This window comes from Numida meleagris, chromosome 1, assembly GCF_002078875.1.
Source record: "Numida meleagris isolate 19003 breed g44 Domestic line chromosome 1, NumMel1.0, whole genome shotgun sequence".
In the NCBI taxonomy this organism is placed as follows: Eukaryota; Metazoa; Chordata; class Aves; order Galliformes; family Numididae; genus Numida; species Numida meleagris.
The window spans coordinates 103,708,170-103,716,664 of NC_034409.1; the positions used below are offsets into that span (position 1 = coordinate 103,708,170).

Here is an 8,495-nt window from a genome sequence, read left to right on the forward strand (position 1 = left end):
TAAGATGGATGATTCCATAAGATTTAACGCTGACATGAACTCTCATCTGACTGCTTATGGGATTTGCAATCCCTGAACTCCATAAACACTTTACTCTGATTCAGTTTTGACCTAGACCTTATCTTGAGGCCTGAATCCTCCCCAAGGCGAGCTCACTGCCAAATTCAGGCAATGGAAACTTTAGGTTACTCGGAGACACATGGACATGGACTCACCAGAGCAGCAGACCAGTGCTTTGTTCCTGAGGCTGCCTCTTTTCATTGAAGGCTACAAACAAGACTGAAAAAATAAGGCTGTCCTTGGAAAGGATGTGTGTTTCTATTTGTCCTTATCTTCACTAGCATAGCTGCCTAATGTCCAGAGAATGATCCTGTTCTTTTCAAAAAGATGCTTGTGCTATTTCTCACAATGGCTTTCTGTTGCAGAAAATTCCCCAGACCGGCTCTGGAGCTCTTTGAGGGTCATTTCCTTTTGCTAGTTCCAAATGTATGGAACTGTAATCTCATCAAGTGTGTGCTTGTTGCTCTTGTGCGGCATTATAGTGCTTGGTAACATGGGTATTAATGTGGGTATTATTGTCTTCTGATCAGCAACAAAGCACAAATCTGTTGAGTAGCAAATTATTTTCTCCAGTTGAACGGAGTTTTTCAATCTTTCTGTAATCCCTCTTTTAAATCTTATCAGCCCGAACAATTTTTTTTAAATTATCATTTATATCTAGAAAATTGAAATCTAGAAAATAAGTTTTCTTGGGGAAGAGTGGTAAGTTACAAAAACGCCATCGATTTACATTAGTGAAGTGAGACTATGTCATCATATATACTTGTGCATACTCATGCTTCAGTTTTCAAACAAAGTATCAGAATGGAAGTCCTTAATTAAATTGCTCTTGATTAAACTTGCGGCTAAATCTGTTTCTGACCAAACTGCATGGGCTACAGGGAAGCTGTCTGGAATGCTTTGCACTTCAAAAAGGCCATAAAGAGCAAATCTCAATTTTTGATGCAATTGGATGTGAAATTAAACTGTAGGTTCAGCTCATTGCGATGTCAGTTTAATGGGGAATAGGTCAAACAAAGAAAGAGCTTCTGAACCTAAAGGCTTAAGCTAGGTTTCTGTTCACTCAGAGAGCTTGTTCTCCCCCTTTTGTACACTAGACTTGTTGGCTTAGATGTGTCACATAAAATAACTGTGAAAAAGCTATCCTGACATCTAGATCAGTTTTGCGCACAGCTTCTCTGCTGACTGAGAACAAGTCCTGGGTAATTTCAACCACGGTGTAAATTTCATGTCAGCAGTAGGTAGAAGTTGGCAAAACTGTCATAGTGAGCATGATCCACTGATTTTTCTTGCCCTGTTTTATGCCCTTCCTTTGGTTGTTGCAGTTTTATCTCAATCCTTTCATCTTTATAATACAATAGTTATACCCAGTTCAGGGTTAAAGCATAAACTCAATCACGTCTGTGGTCTCAGGCCCTGAAATCATGATGATTAGCTGCCTCAAGACCTGGATCTAGGATTTATCAGAACAATGCTCTCTTTAGCCTGGTGTATTGCCTCCAGCAGCTCAACAGCCATTTAAAATGCTTGTATGGATGGATCATACATCAAACCTGCTATGTGCAATGACAGTGGTAATGCCTAAATCTCAGATAGTTTCTTTCACCAATAGTTCTCAAAATGCTTCACAAGTGATGTCAAAATTAATGTCCCTATTCCACAAAAGAGGAAAGGGAGACTTGGGGAAGCAGATAGCTTATCTTCACTTGCCATACAGCATGGTGGTGGTATGACTAGCAAGAGAACCAGGCTCCGGTTCACTCAGAAGTTAAGCATGGCCGGATTCAGTGCTGCTGACATGCCTATCTTGTGCAAATACACAGTGCCATACAATGGCATCATGCACAGTTTTTGAACAGAACATAGTCTGTAGGGTAGGATTATTCCTCCAGAGGTCAATCATGCTGTAGTGAAGGAGACCGCTGCATGGAGACTCATAGAATGGGTTGGGCTGGAAGGGACCTCAAAGCCCACCCAGCCCCAACCCCTGCCATGGGAAGGGCTTCCCCCCAGCAGCTCAGGCTGCCCAGGGCCCCATCCAACCTGGCTGTGAGCGCCTCCAGGGATGGGGCACCACAGCTTCTCTGGGCAGCCTGTGCCAGTGTCTTACCACTCTCTGAGGAAATAATTTCTTCCTAACATCTTCAACTAAATTTCCCCTCTTTTAGTTTAAGCCATTCTCCCTTGTCCCATCGCTACCAGACGATTTAAAAAGTCAGTCCCCCTCCTGCTTATAAGCTCCCTTTCAGTACTGGAAGGCCACAGTGAGCCTGGAGCCTTCTTTTCTCCAGACTGAACAAGCCCAGCTCCCTCAGCCTGTCTTCACAGGAGAGGTGCCCCAGCCCTCTGATTATCTTCATGGCCTCTCTGGACCAGCTCCAACAGCTCCACATCTTTCTTGTTCCTTCACTTGTTACTGATGTGGGGAATACCAGGTGTTTGTGGGCAGCTGCTGGTAAAGAAAAGCCTCATAGTGGCCTGCTCTAGTGCATGCTGTTGTCCATGTTCCTTGCCACAAAGCCTCTGTGTGATCCTGGGACGATCATTCATGCAGCCACAGGTGGTCATGAATGGCGCATTCCTTATTTCCTGAATTACTGGCGAGCCTAGGGGCTCATTTGAGACGCATGCAGAACTGCTGCCAATAGTATGCTACAGAAAGCACATCCTGCCTATTTCAAATTGGGCACCCATTCTGACCAGACACTTTCATTGCTTCAATTTCCTAACGAGGGAATAATATTGTCTGCCCTGCCCTCTGGGAAGTGTTGTGAAAATAAATGAATTGATGTTGTGCAAGCACAGAGAGGCAGTTTTTCAAAGGTGTTTATTCAAATACAGACAAATATTTAGGGCAGTATACCAAACACTCCCAGCGATACTGGTCCTAATTATTTAAAACTCTATTTAAACATCTGTCTGCATTCTTGAGCTCCTGAAAAAGCTATTGAGTCTTTAGGCCTTGGAAATGCTAACACCATGAGTGTCACAGAAAAGGAAATGAGTAAGGAAGTGAATGAGGATATGTTTAAGGATACAAGCTGTAGGAAATTACCATGAGAGATAATGACTTTTCATAGGCAATTTGAGTTGAGTGTAGTAGATAATGTTTGCCAATGCAGTTTCACAGAAACAAACTATTGAATAGGTCTATATATACAAAAAATCGTATAGGCACTAAAAGAGTGCAGCTCATTCCATGTGTAGACTGAGGCATGGGGCAGAAGTAAAAATGGCATGTGATTGTGTCATTAAAAGCTGTGTTACGGCCCAGAAATGCAAGAAGGGTAAACAACGGTTCTGCAACAATGAGTTGCAGGTTTTTAACATAGTCATTTCATCTATGTAGCAGAAATGCCAAGTCAGGGCCTGAACCAGTGATTGAACACCTCGTGGGAGGGCAGGGCCAATCCAGAGGAGCTCAGGTGCATGCAATGTACCTGAGTGACTAGAAGGGGTGGAGTCAGGATCCACCCCTTCCCAGACCTCATTTAAGGATTGAGAGTGGAGGTGAGGGTATTTTGCTTGAGATCCATGCCTACCTGAGTCTTTCTGAAGGTAAGCAGTTTTTTTCCTTTGTTTTTGTATTTATAGCTGCTGTCTTTGGTCTTGTGTTTATTTGCTGCAGCTGAAGACTTTGTCACTCCACTACTATTGCTGTACTTTCTATCACATTATAGCGTTACGATCTACAAATGACGTGGTTGCTTAGAAAGCAAAGGAAAGTGATGTTGTTTTCAATTCTCTGAATGCTAAGGCCAGGTATTTTTGCTGTATGTACACCTATACACTAGCAAAGAGTAGAAGCCAGCTGCTACTCCCCATATGGGCTAAAAAAAGTGCCTTTCCTAGGTGCATGGGGAAGGCAGGTTGTGAGCACCTTCAGTTCTGTTCAGTGCTCAGCTACATGGCAATACTTTCATAAATACTTTCATAGAATCTTTCACACAATCATAAAATGGCTTGGATTGGAAGGGAGCTCAAAGCCAACCTAGTCCTTGCCATGGGCAGGGTTGCCCCCCACTAGCTCAGGCTGCCCAGAGCCCCATACAGCTTGGCTTTGAGAGCCTCCAGGGATGGGGCACCAACAGCTTCTCTCCTCTCCTTCATCTGTTTTTCTGTGACCTTTAGTAGCTCCAGCTTTTGCCCTTACCAGGCCCAGCTCCTTTCCCTCTCATCCTCATGGCTGCTAGTCGCATGTTCTTTGTCTTGTGGTTGCAGCTCTCCTTTCCTACCTTGTCTTCAGTACCTAATCCAAAGAGCTCCTTTCTTGATGTGCTTCAGTCCTTCCATTGAATAATAGTCTTCCAGAAACATAAGCTGGCCTAATGGAGGAAGTCTCTTCTAGGAGTGTGTGAACTGCAGTTTCTCAAGATTTATGATTAGTCTGAATTCACTTGGACTTTTATGGCAGAAGGTACAGCCATAACACAAATAGGCTACATTTTAGTCTTCTGCTAAATTTTAATCTTCTTTCCAATGATACAAGAGTAATAAATCTCTTCAGAGGGAGGTTTATTAGATTTTTTTTTTTTGCTTTAAGCAGTGAGATAACTTACCACCTCCAAATCTCATCCTGGGAAACAATACAATGATTTTGGCTAAGCATTTTAAAATAGACAACAGGCAGAATCTGACCTTTGTTTAATGTTTGTCATAGAAAGTTCATCCCAAATTTTTAAAGTTGGGTGTTGCGTGCACAAAAGCAAGGTGTTCCCATGGCTGTGTTTTGCTGAGTCACTAGCTGGCAGTCCCTGCTAACCTCAGTTGGAAGCTGTTAATATTGTTTTGTTTTCTAGCTTTCCCCTTTGCAAAACTAGTAACAGTAGAATTGCATTTTAGAATTTGGCCTTCAAAAATCATGGCACCGAGTGGTACTGGCTGCCTACCAGGCGATGTGTGTGAGATTTTTTTTATCCTGTTTGGAATTTGGTAACTTTATAAGATCTCCCCACACCCTTTCTCTGCAGGAGTCACTCAATTTCTTTGTGAGCTTTGCTGCTAAACTGTGCATAATTTGGGGTTTTCATTGTTCTTACCCTGCTTTTGAAGTTGCTTTGTGATTTTTGAAAAGATGTTAATTTTCCTTTTGTTGTTTTCTGTTGGCCACTTAATCCTTTCCCATTCTAATTGTTATTCTTATTGGTCTCCTCAAACTTTTCTGTTGTTTGAAATGTCTGTCATCTAAAACTTGCCTTTGTTCTTCCAACAATGATTTTGGGAGCCTCCCTGCTGAGCCGCATTCCAAATGTGTGTGTGGCAGTGGATGGGGGGGATTTTGGCCTTCCTTGCTCTTTGACGCCTCTCTTTCCTATATCTGGGCTATCAACAAATGCAAGCAACTCGAGAGTACGCACCACTTCTGCTTCCTTAGACACTGATTTCCAGACTGCACAGAATCACAAAAATCCAAATGTCTCTTTTGAACATCTGTTGCTTTTGGTTTAGACTCTATCTTGGTGTATTTATCAGATCTGTCCATTTCAGCAGTTGAGAGCTGATGAGTCTGACTGCAACTTAACTCAGACAATCCTATTAGAAAATGAATTTCTTTTTAAGCCTCTTGAGCCTCCCAGCTGCTGCTTAGCAGCTCTGCAAACATTTAAGAGTGAAGTACTTATCCTTGCTATAAAGTGGAAGCAAATCAAAATTATTCATAATTTATTTCAAAAGTAGTTCAGTGAGATGGAATACCTGAAGATGTCCCTGGGGGTATATCCTGATCAGAGAGGAAGTCTGGATCTTTATCATGGACTACATATTTTCAGTTCATTTCTGCAGACTTTGAACTCTAATAACCATCCCCAAATCATGGAATCACAGAATGGCTTGGGTTGGGAGGGACCTCAAAGCCCATCCAACCCCAACCCCCTGCCATGGACAGGGCTGCCACACACCAGCTCAGGCTGATCAGGGGCCCATCCAGTCTGGCTTTGAGCATCTCTAGGGATGAGCAAAGACGACAGGATATAAGAATCATAGTTATTGCCTTCTGAGAAACTTGGAATCTTTAGGTCCAGATTTTAAGCTATTTGAGTACAAAGGGTTAAACACACTAAAAACAGCAACGTTAGCTACCTGCACCTAAAATAGTTAGATCCCTGACTCTACTTTCAGTGACTGGCACCTCCTGGAAGTGTGAAAATGATGAAAATGGGATGTGGTCACTTCCGTTTTTGGCAGATGTTATTTCTTTTCCATCTCCAGATGGGTAGGTGTAAACATCCAGTATGGGGTAGGGATTTAGGTCTGTGACTTCTAGGGGGAGAGACAAGCTTCACTGCTGCCCTCTGTAAAGTACCAGGTTTCTATTTAGGGGTGTGTAGTGTTTAGGTAACCATCTAGTTCTTGTATCTGCACTGTTGTCTGGCTTAGACAGTCCCTTGCTTGCTGTATTCATTTCTGTGGATATCAAAGGATCTCTTCCCTGAAGCCCTCAGTGCTCACACCAACCTCACCACCACAATGTGAAAGTTTCCTCTGGGGATCTGACCCCAAATAGATGTGTGTGGTTCAGTTTTCACATCTTTTGTAGTAGTGGCTTAGGAACGTGAGTCACCATATTGCCCTGAAATATGACATTTAGGAGAGTTTGCCCTTCCTGAACTGCTGGTGGAGGGGTATGGTGGAACAGTGGTAGTCCAGTCTTGTTGATGATGAACTCGTGTCCTGAGGCAGAGTGGTTTGGTCTGAAGTTTTTGTGCCCACAAAACCCACTTACAGTTGTCACATGTTATCAAAGAGACAGCAACAATGTAAGGGAATGGTTTTGTGTACCACAAAAGGTGACTGCCTTGATCAATGCTGCGCGTTTCCTCTCTCACTAATGCAGTAAAACAGCCCTGGAAGCTTTAGTCATAGTTTTACAGGTATTACAACACAAAGATGTAGCATGAATGTAGCCATAAGTCATGTTCTGTTTGCTAACTAATCGCACACAGACTTTTCAAAGGCCTCTGCAGTTCTCTCTGAAGACTGAGACAGCTTTGCATCCACTCTGTTACTGTAAAGCCTCACCTCCTGGTTTCCTTGTGGTCTGAAAGCCAGTGCTGAGAACTGGTTTTCAGTTAGCTGAAGGGGCTGGTGTCTGGCTGGCTGCTGGCCTAGGGCAACACTTGCTGGGCTCAGCAAGGTTTGCAGGACAGAAAATACTGTCCTGATGGCATGCACAATTGCAATTTCTGTCCAAAATGTTTTAGTTCCTAGGAAGAAAACCCTGGGATTGACTAGGAGGTTCTGTAAATATGTCTCTTGACCAAAACATCTCGGACAGTAAAAATCCCAACCCTGAAGGAATTCTGCAAAACATCAAACATTTCATTTGAGGTCATTCTGAATATGGCTTGTTTTAATGGTATTGCTAGGTATTAAATGAGCAAGCTTCTCTCCCCCACCCCACTAAGGGCAACTAGCAATCCTGAGAGAAATCCAGGGTAATTATGTCAACAGTTGGGCTTGCTGGGATATGGGAGTCCACATCTCCTCACCATCCCAACCATTTCATTGGAACCATGGCAAATGCGCATTGTCAGCTTACTCATACCCCAGCACTTCCCACATCTTCACAAATAGCAGATTAATGGAAATCTCCCCCATCCTATCTGCCACAGGGAAAGGTCATCTTGTTCTATGATAGTGGGCCAATTTTCTAAGGAATCCTTCAGTCCTGATTTGGGCAACAGTCTGCTTTCTGTTCCAGGTGAGGAGCAAGAGTCTTCCTTATATGACAGATACACTGACATCTTTTTAACTTGACAGCATCTCTTGAGCTGGTGACGAACCATGCTTTCATGAAAACCAAGTAGTAAATTCTCCGCAAAGCTGGTTTGATTGGAGCTGATTTGCCCGGAACATGTTGCTAGGAATCAGTAAACTGCTGTATTTCAGTAGTCCGTCTTTGTCAGATATGATCTTTACTTCAGTAAATTCATTAGCCTCACAGGGCTGCAGTAACACAAAGACTCCCTTTTGACAATTAGAACCACAGGGGAGGGCTTGGGAAGATGATTGCTCCCTCCTGGGAAGAGATGAAAGGCTACAGTTGCAAAGAGAAGAGATTTTTCATTATAGATCTTAAGATTAAACCTGAGGGACTGCTTGTGCTGGAAGCCTGCCTTATGTTTTGTATCAATAAGTGAATTTCAAATGCTTGGCTCCTGGTCATGTTTTTAGGTAATGGTTTTCTAGTTTAGCTCACTCTGATTTCTTGGAGGTGGATTAGTACGTAATTAAATATGTGGAGCAGTGTAACAAAAAACATGATTCTATCAAAGCAAATTAATTGCTAGGTCTGGTTTTGAACTTAGAATCGCTGCAAACAATGATCTGCTAAATCTTCCCAAAGTACTTTCCCACTGCTCTGTCTGTTTACATTATAGTCCTTGGCATTTACTGCATGCAAGCAAACATAAAAGTAATAATTTTCTTGGGGGGGG

The 8,495-nt window shown here is 42.8% G+C and overlaps 1 long non-coding RNA gene across 1 annotated transcript in view; it reads left to right on the forward strand.

Annotated features, from left to right (window-relative positions):
• LOC110402613 overlaps positions 3,546 to 8,495 on the forward strand; it is a 20,277-nt gene continuing 15,327 nt past the window's right edge. The window contains exon 1 of the long non-coding RNA XR_002441208.1: positions 3,546 to 3,618. This is a non-coding gene — a long non-coding RNA (uncharacterized LOC110402613). The remainder of the gene's footprint in view (positions 3,619 to 8,495) is intronic.